General features: G+C 40.6%; 1 pseudogene across 1 annotated transcript; it reads right to left on the reverse strand.

The window, feature by feature from the left end:
- Nucleotides 1–40: 40 nt before the first annotated feature.
- LOC309855884 (aspartate aminotransferase, mitochondrial pseudogene) lies at nucleotides 41–13,412 on the reverse strand (annotated as a pseudogene). The gene is made up of 3 exons: nucleotides 13,353–13,412; nucleotides 9,001–10,075; nucleotides 41–130 (listed from the first exon to the last, which is right to left on the reverse strand). The product of its transcript is annotated as an aspartate aminotransferase, mitochondrial pseudogene (transcript).
- Nucleotides 13,413–15,123: the final 1,711 nt, after the last annotated feature.

The following is a 15,123-nucleotide window of genomic DNA, read 5'->3' on the forward strand; positions in this document are numbered from 1 at the left end:
GCGGTGTAAGAGGATCCGGCCCCACGGAAGCGGAGTGATACTAAGCTTTGCACAGCGCCACCCCGCCCTCTGTCGGTGATCTCAACCCTAGCCTTTTCTCCTCTTGTAAGGGCTGGTGCGACGTCTGAATCTAGAGAAAGAAGCGCAATACAGAGAGAAGCAGACCAGTAGCAAAGGGTCTCAGCATTACTTGCACTCTTTTAGGTTCTCCCCCAACCAAGCCTATATATTTTTTTTTTCTTGAACTGAAACGCATGCGGATATAGAGCGTTTTCATTGCTGACTCCACGCCAGGCCCAGCATGCGGAAGGATACTGCAGGGTTGTGTTTACACACTGACTTCTCCAGAGTCCTAGGCCTACATAACTAGGGGGCTCAGGGAAGGGATAAGAGTGTGGCGGGGAGCGGGGGGAGCTCAAGACTGAGAGAAGAGGGTACGTTCTAATCTATTCCAAAAGTTGTGTCCTTCTATGAGAGAAGACCCTCTAAGCTGCTGCTCCAAGCACTAAATTCTCTGCACAAATTGGGCTACTGTAAGCTTGGCGTCTGGAAAACCACCCTGGTCTGACTTGCTGATCCATGTCAAATATCTTAGTCTTTTATTGTTCTTCTCCTCTAAGGCTCTCATTTTATTGCCTACAATGTTTCTTGCACTGAAATAGTTGAAGGTAAGGTGGGATAAAGATATAGGGGAATTAGTGATGGATAAGAGAAGCATATTAATACCAATCTACCCCTGTGTGTACATATGCCATTCTCAAGCCCTGCCTCCACTCCTGATGTCCACAATATTCCATGGACCTAAATATGCATGGTCCTGAGCATGTGCATGAGGAAAACAACTCTGCAGTCATGAAAGAGGTTTTATAGTTCAATAACTTTGTACCTATAAACCACTTGTGCTGGAGGGTCTATAGTGGCCTTCCCAAGTTTTTTCGCTGTTCGTGGGCCATGGAAGAGAAGAAGGTGGGAAGGGGCTCCCACGGATGCCTTTCCACTGCCTTCTAAAAGAAAGCAGATCTCATCCTCTAACCCGAAGAAACAATCTACTGGCCTGTGCCGTGTCTTTCTGCCACACTGCTTTTTTTCTCACTTACACTGTATCAATTCCAGATCCCTACAGTTGCCCAAGAAAAAGGGCCTTTTTCTGTAAGGATCCAGACAGGGTCATGCAGTCCTCTCTGTCACCTCACACCCAGGTGTCAGGAGTTAGTTAGGAGCGGTTCTAGTTTCTCTTCCACACTCCTCTCTAAGGAAAAGGGATACTACCAATGTACTTCTCAAGGCAGAACCTAGCTGCTCTCCTGACTCCTTTTCTCCCACCTGCCTAATGAACGTATTTGCTCTTTCTCCCTGAATATATAAAATTCTTTGAATTTCCATTCCAAGTAGTATCAGGAGGGAATTTGAATTATACTGTAAGTTCCACGAAGGAAGAGCCCCTTTCTCCGTCTTGGTTCACCACTGTATCCTCAGTGTCACACATGAAAGAAATAGTAGTCAGTTAATAGTTGAAGGAGGTGAGGGCCACTAAGTCATGAGGATACCGTGGTATCTTCTGATGGTTGTAGACCAATATCTGTTTATAAGTGTGTCTTTGTCTTTGATGTCTATAACCCCAGGACTTAGTCTAGAGTTTGTCACGCAGGAGATATTTTATATGTAATTTTTCCATGGATGAAGGAAGTTTACTAAAATATATTTTAGAAAGAAACTGGGGTGTGCGGAAAAAATAATGAATACTGTTTTTCTGAAAATAAATAAATTGAAAAAAATTTTAAAAAAAGAAAGAAAAAGGCCCATCAAAAAAAAAAAAACATAGGGTATCTTAATATCTCATACTGTAATAATATTTGGTGGATACATATAATTTGGATTTGGTGGTTTTTTACTCTTTTTTTTCTCCACTATTCATGTTTATAATTATGCCTTACTAAGTTCCCAAATATATAGCAAACCCCCATGAATTTGTAAAGGAAAGATAATGACCAACAATCCAATGGAAAAAATAAATGACCTGACTGTTCATTAAAAAGACAAGTCAATGTTTTATAAGTATATGAGACAATATTTCATTTCACTGATAATGTAAATGCAAGTTATAGTTACAGTGATAAATTGTTTCTCTTCTATCATATTGACAAAGAGAGAAAATTTGGAAACAAAGCTTATTGGAGAAGAGGTGAGAAAACTGGCAGTCCTATATGTTACCAGTTGGAGTATAAATTGTTTCACCCTCTGTGAAGGTTATTTGGCAATGTTTATCAAAATGCAAATGCACATAACTATTGACCAGCAATTATCCTTTAAGAATCTATCCTAATGGGGATGGCTGGGTGGTTCAGTTGGTCTGCCTTTGGTGCAGGTCATGATCCCAGGGTCCTGAGATCGAGTCCCGCATGGGGTTCCCTACTCAGTGGGGAGTCTGCTTCTTCCTCTACCTGCTGCTCCCCCTGCTTGTGCTCACTCTCTCTCTCTGACAAATAAATAAATAAAACCTTAAGAAAAATAAAATGGACGTACAGAAATCTGTTGCATTTGAATACACCAATAATGAAGCAGCAGAAAGAGAAATCAAGGAATTGATTACATTATAATTACACCAAAATCCATAAACTAAAAAAAAAAGAAAAAAATTAACCAAAGAGGTAAACGATCTGTACTCTGAAAATTATAGAATACTGATGAAAGAAATTGAGTTGAAGAGGACACACACACAAAATGGAAAAATATTCCATGCTAATGGATTGCAAGAACAAATATTATTAAAATGTCTAGTCTACCAAAGCAATCTACACATTTAACGCAATCCTATCAAAATACCACCAGCATTTTTCAGAGAGCTAAAACAAACAATTCAAAAATTTGTGCAGAATCACAAAAGACTCTGAATACCCTTTTCTTGAAAAAGATAAGCAATACTAGAGGCATCACAATTCTAGATTTCAAGCAATAATACAGTGCTGTAGTCATCAAAACAGTATGGTACTAGCACAAAAACAGACACATAGATCAATGAAACAGAATAGAGAACCCAGAATTAGACGCACAACTGTATGGCCAACCTAACCTTCCAGAAAACAGGAAAGAATATCCAATTGAGAAATGATAGTCTCTTCAACAAATGGTGTTGGAAAAACTGGACAGCAACATGCAGAAGAATGAAACTGGACCTCTTAAAGAATACACAAAAACAAATTCAATATGGATGAAAGAGCTAAGTATGGGACAGGAAACCATCAAAATCCTAGAGGAGAAAATGGCAGTAACCCATGCTGCCATGGGTTGGCAGCAACCACTCTAACCTCTGCAACAGCAGCTTCTTACTATACAGGTTTCAGGAGGCAAGGGAAACAAAAGAAAACATGAACTGTTGGGACTTCATCAAGATAAAAGGCTTCTGCACAGTAAAGGAAATAATCAATAAAACTAAAAGGTAACCTAGGGAATGGGAGAAGATATTTGAAAATGACATATATGATACAGGGTTAGTGTGCAAAATCTATAAAGAACTTATCAAATTCAAGACACCAAAAAATAAATTATCCAGTTAAGAAAGGGCAAAAGACATGAACAGACATTTTGCCAAAGGAGTCATACAGATGGCTAACAGACACATGAAAACATGAAAAGATGCTCAACATCATTCATCATCAGGGAAATATAAATCAAAACCATAATAAGATACCACCTCCCACTTGTCAGAAAGGTTAAAATTAACAATACAGGGAACAAGAGATGTTGGCCAGGATGCAGAGAAAGGGGAACTCTCTTACATTATCAGTGGGAATGCAAACTGGTGCAGCCACTCTGAAAAATAGTGTGGAGGTTCCTAAAAATGTTAAAAATAAAACTACCTTATAACCCAGCAATTGCACTACTAGGTATTTATCCAAACACACACAAAAATTCTGATTTGAAGGTATACATGCATTCTGATGCTTATAGCAGCATTAACGACAATAGCCAAATCATGGAAAAGCCCAATATCCATTGGCCGATGAACAGATAAAGAAGTGGTATATGTACACAATGGAATATTATTCTGCCATAAAAAAATGAACACTTGCCATTTGCAACAAAGTGGATGGAGCTAGAATGTATTATGCTAAGTGAAATAAGTCTGTCAGAGAAAGACAAATACCATATAATGTCCTTCATTTCTGGAATTTAGTAAACAAAACAGATGAACATAGGGGAAGGAAAAAAAGAGGGAAACAAACTGTAAGAGACTCTTAACTATAGAGAACAAACTGAGGGCTGATGGAGGGGGGTGGGCAGGAGAAGTCCTAAACAGATGATGGGTAAAAAAGAAGTCACTTGTCAATGTGGATGAACTAGAGGGTGTTATGCTTAGCGAAATAAGTCAGTCGGAGAAAGACAACTATCATATTGTCTCCCTGATATGAGGAAGTGGAGATGCAATGGACGGGGGTGGAGGATTGGAAAAGAATAAATGAAACAAGATGGGATGGGGAGGGAGACAAACCACAAGAGACTCTCAATGTCACAAACAAACTGAGGGTGGCTGGGAGGAGGGGGTAGGGAGGGGGATGGAGTTATGGACATTTGGGAGGTTATGTGCTATGCTGAGTGCTGTGAAGTGTGTAAACCTGGTGATTCACAGACCTGTACCCTAGGGCTAATAATACATTATATGTTTATAAAAAAATAAAAAAAATTTTAAAAAAGGAGTCACTTGTGATGAGCACTGGATATTATACATAAGTGATAAATCACTAAACTCTACACCTAAAACCAATTTTACCAAGTATGTTAACTAGAATCTAAATAAAAATATTGCAATATTTAACACAAAAAAGAGACAGAGTACCCAAATAAAATCACAACTTTTCAGGAGGAGAAATAACAGCCAACACAGAAATATAAAAGTTTGTAAGAGAACATTATGAAAAAATTAAATGCACCATTTATTGAAGAGACTGTTTTTTTTCCCCACTGTATATTTTTTCCTGCTTTCCTTGAAGATTATTTGTTGGAGAGGATGTGGAGAAAGGGGAACCCTCTTACACTGTTGGTAGGAATGCAAGTCAGTGCAGCCACTTTGAAAAACAGTGTGGAGATTCCTTAAGAAATTAAAAATAGAGCTTCCCTAAGACCCTGCCATTGTACTACTGGGTATTTATCCCAAAGATACAGATGTAGTGTAAAGAAGGGCCATCTGTACCCCTATGTTCCCCAGACTGTGGAAAGAACCAAGATGCCCTTCAATGGATGAATGGATAAAGGAGATACTCCATATACTATGGAGTATTATGCCTCAATCAGAAAGGACGAATACCCAACTTTTGTAGCAACATGGATGGGACTGGAAGAGATTATGCTGAGTGAAATAAGTCAATCAGAGAAAGTCAATTATCATATGGTTTCACTTATTTGTGGAGCATAACAAATAGCATGGAGGACATGGGGAGATAGAGAGGAGAAGGGAGTTGGGGGAAATTGGAAGGGGAGGTGAACCATGAGAGACTATGGACTCTGAAAAACAGTCTAAGGGTTTTGAAGAAGTGGGGGGTGGGAAGTTGGGGTACCAGGTGGTGGGTATTATAGAGGGCACAGATTGCATGGAGCACTGGGTGTGGTGCAATAATAATGAATACTGATAGCCATTTGTATGTCTTCATTGGAGAAGTGTCTGTTCATATCTTAAGAATATTCTCTTCAAGCCATCAGGGAGACTCAAATTAAAACCACATTGAGATACCACCTTATACCAGTTAGAATGGCCAAAATTAGCAAGACAGGAAACAGCATGTGTTGGAGGGGATGTGGAGAAAGGGGAGCCCTCTTACACTGTTGGTGGGAATGCAAGTTGGTGCAGCCTTTTTGGAGAAGAGTGTGGATATTCTTCAAGATATTAAAAATAGAACTTCCCTATGACCCTGCCATTGCACTACTGGGTATTTGCCCCAAAGATACAGATGGAGTGAAAAGAAGGGCCATCTGTACCCCAATGTTCATAGCAACAATGGCCACAGTCACCAAACTGTGGAAAGAACCAAGATGCCCTTCAATGGACGAATGGATAAAGAAGATATGGTCCATATGTGCTATGAAGTATTATGCCTCCATCAGAAAGGATGAATACCCAACTTTTGTATCAACATGGATGGGACTGGAAGAGATTGTGCTAAGTGAAATAAGTCAAGCAGAGACAATTATCATATGGTTTCACTTATTTGTGGAGCATAATGAATAACACAGAGGACATGGGGAGAGGGAGAGGAGAAGTTGGGGGAAACTGGAGGGAGAGACAAACCATGAGAGACTGGATTCTGAGAAACAAACTGAGGGTTTTGGAGGGGAGAGGGGTAGGGGTTGGGTCAGCAGGGTGGTGGGTATTATGGAGGGCAGGTATTGCATGGAGCACAGGGTGTGGTGCATAAACAATGAATTATAGAACACTGAAAAGAAATTATTTTAAAAAATGAAACAAAAAAAAATAGAAAATTAAACATAGAAATTACCAGCAAGGAAATTGAATCAGTAATCAAAAACTCCCAACAACAACAACAAAAAAGTCCAGGAACAGATGGCTTCACAGGAAAATTCTACAGAACATTTAAGGAATAATTAATACCTATTCTCTCAAAATATTCCAAAAAAAATGGAGGAGAAAGGAAAAATTCCAAATTCATTTTATGAGGCCAGTATTACCCTAATATCAAAACCAGATGAAGACACCACAAAAGAGAAATACAGGTCATTATGTCTGATTAATATACATATGTCTGATGAACATACATGCAAAAATCCTCAACAAAATCCTAGCAAACTAAGTCCAACAATACATGAAAAATGCATTCAATGAAGTAAGATTTATTCCATGGAAGCAATCATGGGTCAATATTCACAAAACAATCATTGTGATACATATCAATTTGAGAAAGGATAAAAAACATATGATCATTTCAATAGATTCAGGAAAAGTACTTGACAAAGTACAACATCCATTCATGATAAAAACCCTCAGCAAAATAGGTTTAAAGGAACAAACCTCAACATAGTAAAGGCCATATATGAAAAACCCACAGTGAACATCATAGTCAATGGGAAAATACTGAGAACTTTCCTGCTAAGGTCAGGAGCAAGACACGGGTGTCCACTCTTACCACTTTTATTCAGTATAGTACCGGAAGTCCTAGCCACAGCAATCAGACAACAAAAGGAAATTAAAAGGCATCCAAATTTTGAGGAAATGGTAAAACTTACACTATTTGCAGATGACATAATAATATATATAAAAAATCCTAAAGACTTCACCAAAAAACTACTAGAACTGAAAATGAATTCAGTAAATTTGCAGGATACTAAATCAATGTAGAAAAATATATTGCATTCTTATACACTAGTAATGAAGTAACTTAAAGAGGAACTAAGAAAACAATCACATTTACAATTACATCAAAAACCATAAGAGGGGGGGCGCCTGGGTGGCTCAGTGGTTAAGCCGCTGCCTTCGGCTCAGGTCATGATCTCAGGGTCCTGGGATCGAGTCCCGCATCGGGCTCTCTGCTCGGCAGGGAGCCTGCTTCCTCCTCTCTCTCTCTCTGCCTGCCTCTCTGCCTACTTGTGATTTCTCTCTGTCAAATAAATAAATAAAATCTTTAAAAAAAAAAAAAAACATAAGAGGGGCACCTAGGTGGCTCAGTGGGTTAAGCCTCTGCCTTTGGCTCAGGTCATGATCTCAGGGTCCTGGAATTTAGCCCCGCATCAGACTCCCTGCTCAGCGGGGAGCCTGTTCCCCCCCCCTCTCTCTCTCGCTCTGCCTGCTTCTCTGCCTACTTGTGATCTCTGTCTGTCAAATAAGTAAATAAAATCTTTTTTAAAAGATATTTTTTCCCCAAAAAGTTGAAAATGGAACTACCCATTTGCATGTTTTCTTTGCAGAAATGTCTGTTCATGTCCTCTGTCCATTTCTTGATTGGATTATTTGTTCTTTGGGTGTTGAGTTTCATAAGCTCTTTATAGATTTTGGATACTAGCCCTTTATCTGGTATGTCGTTTGCAAATATCTTCTCCCATCCTGTCAGTTGTCTTTTGGTTTTGTTAACTATTTCCTTTGTTGTGCAAAAGCTTTTGATCTTGGTGAAGTCCCAATGGTTCATTTTTGCCCTTGCTTCCCTTTTCTTTGGCAACGTTCCTAGGAAGAAGTTGCTGTGGCTGAGGTTGAAGAGGTTGCTGCCTGTGTTCTCCTCAAGGATTCTGATGGATTCCTTTCTCACATTGAGGTCCGTCATCCATTTTGAATCTATTTTTGTGTGTGGTGTAAGGAAGTGGTCCAGTTTCATTTTTCTGCATGTGGCTGTCCAATTTTCCCAACACCATTTGTTGAAAAGGCTGTCTTTTTTCCATTGGGCATTCTTTCCTGATTTGTCAAATATTAGTTGATCATAGAGTTGAAGGTCTATTTCTGGACTCTATTCTGTTCCATTGATCTATGTGTCTGTTTTTGTGTGAGGACCATACTGTCTTGATGATGACAGCTTTGTAATAGAGCTTGAAGTCCAGAATTGTGATACCGCCATCTTTGGCTTTCTTTTTCAATATTCCTTTCACAGAGACTCTTGTAGGTAATGTTCTCATGCCGGATCAGCAGAGGTGCCCCACACCATAAGGTGCTTCAGTTAAGGCTTCTGAAATATTGGTTGCAATTGCATGATTGACAGGGTTATTTTGGGGGGGAGGCTATGTCTTTCTTGTACATGTAAACTCTTTTGGAACAGCTGGAGTTAAAGATGAGCAGGAGTTTGGTTTTGAGAGACAGAGTTTCAGGAATCAGCCATAGATGCTTCTGCCCTATTTCACTACATGTTCTTTTCTGATAAACAGATTCAATGGTTGAGTGTTAATTACTGTGGTTGAAAGAAATGACCTGCCCACAACCACCCACCCTCCTTCTCCCTCAATGTGAATCTCACAACAGCAGATGCTGTAGACAGGAAGGTTGTCTGTGTTTCTTTTAACCAGGGAAATTACTTTGGTGACCTGGTGAATGGCATGGGCAAGATAGCCTAGGTTGTCCAAGGTGACTCCTGCCACAGAGATGTGGCCATCCTTTGTCATGTAGGTGGAGAACTCCTTGGTCAGCCTCTCTACCTGTTCAGGCTTTAGTCCTCTGAAACAAAACATGTCAATCCGGTCAGTGATGTGCTGGCAGTAGTTGGGGAAGCCCTCCTTCTTGAGGCTGGAGACCAGCTGAGTCCACATGCTAGTGATGTGGTGGCCCATGCCTGTTACTTCCTGCAACCATTGTTTTCACATGTCCGGGCTGGTCATAATGATCAATGCAATCCAAATCCCACTGACTGGAGGGTTGGGATACATGGGAGAGGTCAAGATCTTCAACTGTGACTCCACTCTTTTGGCTTCATCAGTATCTTTACAGACCACAGTGAAGGTTCCCACATGCTCACTGTATAAGCCTGTGTTCTTCGCATAGGATGGGCAGAGACAAACATTAATGCCCTGTTCAATGAAGATGAAGTGGCATGTATCCCAAGCATCCTTGTTGCCATCACCACTGGCAAAGCCTTGGTAGGCCATGCCAAAGAATACAAAGATAATGTTTTTCTTCACCACAGTTGCTATTTCCTTCCATTGCTCAGGGTGAAAGTCCACTCCTGTGGGATTATGGGCACAGACATGCAGAAGAACACTTTGCTGTAGCATTTTTGAAATGTCCTCTAGAGTGCTTATGAAGTCACAGCTGCATGTATAGGGGTCTTAGTATCAATAACCACGAAACAGCATGCCAGCGTCCCTGAAGATAGGTGTATGATTTCCCTAGGATGGTTTGGGCAGAAAGACAACTCGGCTGAACTTAAAAAATCTTTGCAGTAAACTGTCTCTAATCCTCAAGGTCCTGGTTCCAGAAATAGCCTGCTTAGTGACATACTGGCTACTTTTAAAGACTTCATTTTCCTCACCCAGGGCTAGTTCTACAAATGCCTTGCAAAATTCAGCAACTCCCACGATGGGCAGGTATTCTTTGTCTACCTTTTTTTGCAGCAATCTTGGTCTTTGCCTTCTGGATACTAGGGAGCACATAAGGCTTTCCATATCATCCAATTTTCATTTATTTATTTATTTATTTTTATTTTTTTATTTTGTTGTTGGTGTCTCTCTTAAAAGCTTCTGTAACTCTCGGGATGGGCTCTGGGGCGCCCCATCTCCACATGCCCACATAGATCCACCAGGATCTGGCTCTGGTCAGAGTCATAGCAATGAGGCCTGGGTAGAAAATAGTTGCAACATGAGACAGGATGCAGCTGGAGTGCAGGTGGGCTGTGGTGGGTGGTGAGAAAGCAGAGGGTAGCTATAGGAAGGAGCAGTAGGCACAGATATCTTTCAAAAGATTTTTATAGTAATTTATGCTTGTATATGGTGTGAGATAGGGGTACACACTGATTCTTTTGTGAGTGGAGGTTCAGTTGTTCCTTAGCCAGTTGTTGAAAAGATTATTCTTTACTCTGAATGTTTTTAACATTCTGGTTGAAAATAAATTGTCCATAAAGGGGTGTGTGTGTGTGTGTGTGTGTGTGTGAACTTTAATTCTATTAATTAATCTATATGATATCTTTAAGTCAGTTCCATGTGGTATTGATAACTTTAGCTTAGTAGTAAGTTTTGAAATATGGAATTATGAGTCTTCCACCTTTGTTCTTCAAGAACATTTTGTCTATTTTGGGTCCATTGCATTTTCATATGAATTTTAGGATTAACTCATCAATTTCTATAAAGAAACAAGCTGGGATTTTTGATATGGATTGAGCTGAATCTGTATATTATTTTGGGGTATATTGCCATCTTAACAATATTAAGTCTTCTGACTCAGGGGCATGGGATTCTTTCTATTTACTTAGGCCTCTTAAAATTTACTTCAACAATGTTTTGCAGATTTTGGAGTATACATTTTATATTTCTTTTGTTAAATTTGATTCTTAAGTATGTTATTTAATTTTTTTATTGAAGTATTGTTGATACACAATGTATAGTAGTTTCAGGTGTACAACATAGTGCTTTGACAAGTATATACATTATATTATACTCACCATAACTGTAGCTACCATCTGTCCCTATACAATGCTATTATAATACATTGACCATATTTCCTATGCTGTACCTTTTAGCCCTGTGACTTATTCATTCCACAACTGGAAGACTGTGCCTCCCACTCCCCTTCACCCATTTTGACCACCTCCCCTCCCTCCTCCCTTCTGGTAACCAACCATTTGTTCTCTGTATTTATGGGTCTGTTTCCTAAGTATGTTATTTTTTAATATTATTATAAATGGAATTATTTACTTAATTTCATTTTCTGGCAGTTCATTTCTAATGTATGGTATTAAAATTTATTTGTGTATATTGATTTTGTATCCATTAACAATGTTGAATTTGTTTATTAATTCTAATGGTTTTTTGGTAGTTTCCTTAGGATTTTATATATACATGCTCATGTCATCTGAATGTTATATTGTTTTAAAATTATTTACATATATCACAATAAATTAATGTATATTTTTAATGAGCTTACTTTTTTTGAAGCACAACATCCAAATAGTTATTTTGTACAAATTAACTAGAAATTCCTATTATTCATTCCTTCACTCCTTCATTCCTCCCAGCTCTCTCCTATCCCTAGAGAATCTAAAGACTCACTTGTGAGGCCACTGGAGGTTTGTCCCAGACTAAGCAGAGAAAGCCTGCATCATTTCCTGCTGTTTCTGGGAGAAGGTAGGCATGCAGCTTGCAGAGGGTGAGGGAACTGAAATGGAGATGGCATTCTGAGTTTCTTTGGTCCTGGCATTCCCCACAATCAGTTCATCATTCACAATGCATAGACTAGAGAAAAGCTGAACCTTTAGATAACTGGAGAAATGGACAACCCTACCCCCAACAACCCTCTTGTTCCCATTGCCACTCAGCAACCAGATTCCTTTCATAACCCTACTATGCCTGATCTCTGGATTCCTTGGCTGGTACCTCTGGCCTGCCCACAGAGATCATTTTTGGAGGGATTGTCTACCAGCTTCACTAGATTTATATATTTAATTCTAATGTATTTTCCTTTTACAGAGACACAAGGAATGGATACTTCAATCCTCATTTTAAAAGTAAGACAGTGAGTCACTGAGGTATTATAATTTGACCAAGGTCACTCAGCTAGCTAGTGAGTGTTGAGGTCAAGAAAAGAATCTGGTGTTCTGACTCCAGAGTCCACACTCTTAACCACGATCCTAGACCTCTCCTTAGGTCTACCTGTTGGCTTTCCACTGAGGAAACCTCTAGGCTGTACCACTAGATTCCTACAACATTGTCCTCAGACTGGGATGGGTGTTTGTTCCATGTTGTACCTACAACACAACACTTACCTGGAATTGCTATCAGAAGTTAAGATGAAGGTCAGGGTTAAAGCATGGACAGAACCTTGAGAATTTCTTTCTACTTTAATGAGAACAAACAGCAATATCCCCTTAGAGTTGTATATATTTTTCACACAAGCAGTATTCCCCTTTCAGGGACTTACTTGATAGTCTTGCAGCACCCTGATGGGAGCCAGACAGGGACAATTTTTCACTGGAGATATTAGGGTGTTTCAAGGACTGAGAGGGTAACAGTAGGGATAATCAACTCCCATGTATCAGATCCTTTGACAAATACATGTTCACTTCATTCATTTTTTAAAGCAGCCCAAGATAAGCGTATTACTAGCCTGTTTTGCAAGTGAGGAAACTAAAAGGTTAGATAATCAGCTCAAGGTCACCAAGTAAGGAACTGAGATGAGAGCTATAAAATGCCACAGCCTGTGCCTCTAACATGTGAGCTGTGTTGAGTCAGAAAGGCATGGATGTGTGTCAGACCAGGATAGTCTGGGGGCAAGGTGGGGATGGGAGAACACAAAGGAATCAACAGGGAAGAGAAAGGAAGGGAAGGGAAGGAGAGGGTAGGGGAGGGGAGGAGAGGGGAGAGAGGTGGAGGGAAGGGGAAGAAAGGGAAGGGGAGGGGAGAAGGGAAGGGAAGGGGAGAAAAGGGAAGGGAAAGAAAGAGAAGGGAAAGGGAGGAGAGGGGAGGGGAGGGGAGGGGAGGGGAAAGGAGTAACTTGGAAAGCTGGGAAAATTTGGAGGTAGTCCAGCCAGAGGAAGGCTATAGTGAGATATCTGGGGAGGGGACTCTATAGATCCGTACCTTCCTTAAAAACTCCATTGACATAAAAACAGAGCATTGTTTCCTGAAAGGCAAGAACAGTTACTAAGGCTCTCAATATCCTTCTGTACCTCTTACCCATTCTGAATTTCTTGGTCTGCCCAAGGGAGGAAACACCTGTTTACCATCTGGATGCTTAGGTCCACCACATAGGAGTTAAAGTCATGCTGAGTTTTAGGCAACATATTGAGGGAGTCAACAATGTCATATTTTGCATGTTTTAGCAGCTGAACCTGCAGGTTTGTGGTTGGGGGGAACAGAAAGAAACCTCAGGCCCTTGGCCCCTGTATATGTTCTCTTCATGTCCCTTTTTCCATGCTGATCTTCTTGCTTTTCACATTTACCAGGGTTCTTGACCTTCTTAATATCTCTGCTGTCCTTGAAGTATTCTTCCAAGCTGTTTCTAGGGGGAAAAAAGAGGAAAGGGAGGTGGTGGTCAGGCAGTGTAGATGTTTCCAGAAGCTGATCTGTGTTTTCTGGGGAGACACATGGCCCAGGAACAGAGTATGAGCTGTGATACTCACAAGTTTGCATCTTCAAGGTTGAAGGGAATGGTCAGGGAAAAGCACCCCTCATTGTGGTAAGCACTGAGAAAATCCTATCAGTCTCCTGAGTCATAGATCAAGTAATACATGAAGAGGAGCAAAGATAATAAATAGGCTATCTCTGTAGTTTGGGCCCTCATGGGGACTTGAAAGGTCCCCTCAACCCATGAGCAGAGCTATGCTTGGGTGGCCCATTCCATCCCTGTTCCACTTTATGGTCCCAAGGGTACTTACTGAAGCAGGAATTGAAGGATTAAATTCTTAATAATCTCAGATCCTTTATAGCTTTCCTGGAATCAAAAGACACCTTGAAACTATGTGGTAGACAAAGACTCCCTTGCAACATCCCAAATCATGCTTGGTTCATCCTCACCTTACAGGGCATTGGAGACTTCAGTGCAAATTACAGTTCTTGTTGGTAATACCTGGCCATCCTGAAGAAGGGAAGAGGAAATCAGAAGTGGAGACCATGGAGGTTGCAATAGGTGAAAAAGGGCATGTATAGGCACAGGGGGAAAAAGGGCCAGAGGTCATGGGTGAAATGGCTCCCAAAATCCTATCAGCAAGACTACAGTAGGAGTCTTCAACATATGATCCCGTAAATCTCTATTATTATATGCAACTTTGGGTAAATAGGTAAATGACTCTGTGTGTGTGTGTGTGTGTGTGTGTGTGTGTGTGTGTGTGTACATTTTCCAGGAAGAACAGTCATGCTCTTGTCAGGATTCTATATACCTCAATGGGCTAAGTGTCAGATAAAAAAATATAACCTGTATAAGTCCCCAAACGCTTCAGGGCTGGTGTGGAGGTCATCAATGTTAATAGGAGGAGACAATGATGAATGTAGGCACCTACATAACAATGTGGAGAAGCAATCCTTGATGGCACTGTTCAAGACCAAAAATAGAAAGAAATGAATTGCAGTTTAGGTTGTAAAGGTTCTCCGCCTTTCCTTCCTCCTGGGTAACTCCCACCTAGACTGCCCTGACTCCCTTCTTCAGTGCCACCAGAAGTCCAGGCTCCAAGGCTGCCTTTCCCTCCCCATCTCTCTTCCTTCCTCCAAGTATCCATTAAAGGCTCCAGAAAGAAAAGAGAATGGGGTGGAAAACTTGTGCTCTGCTACCTCCTAGGGGTGCAGCATTCTGCAGGACCATGATACCCCCCAGGGATGGCCCAGAATATTGGGGCAGGGAGGTAAGTGAGGCAAGACCCAAGAGGCAGGGAGGGAGAGGGATGTGAATGAAGACAGAAGAGGGAGTGAAGGTAAGAGGGGAGATGTAAGAGAGACATAGGGAGCAGAGGCAAATAAGGAAGAGAAAGCAAAGCAAATGGAAGGGAAAGAAGCTCTACC

This window comes from Mustela nivalis, assembly GCF_964662115.1.
Source record: "Mustela nivalis genome assembly, chromosome: X".
In the NCBI taxonomy this organism is placed as follows: Eukaryota; Metazoa; Chordata; class Mammalia; order Carnivora; family Mustelidae; genus Mustela; species Mustela nivalis.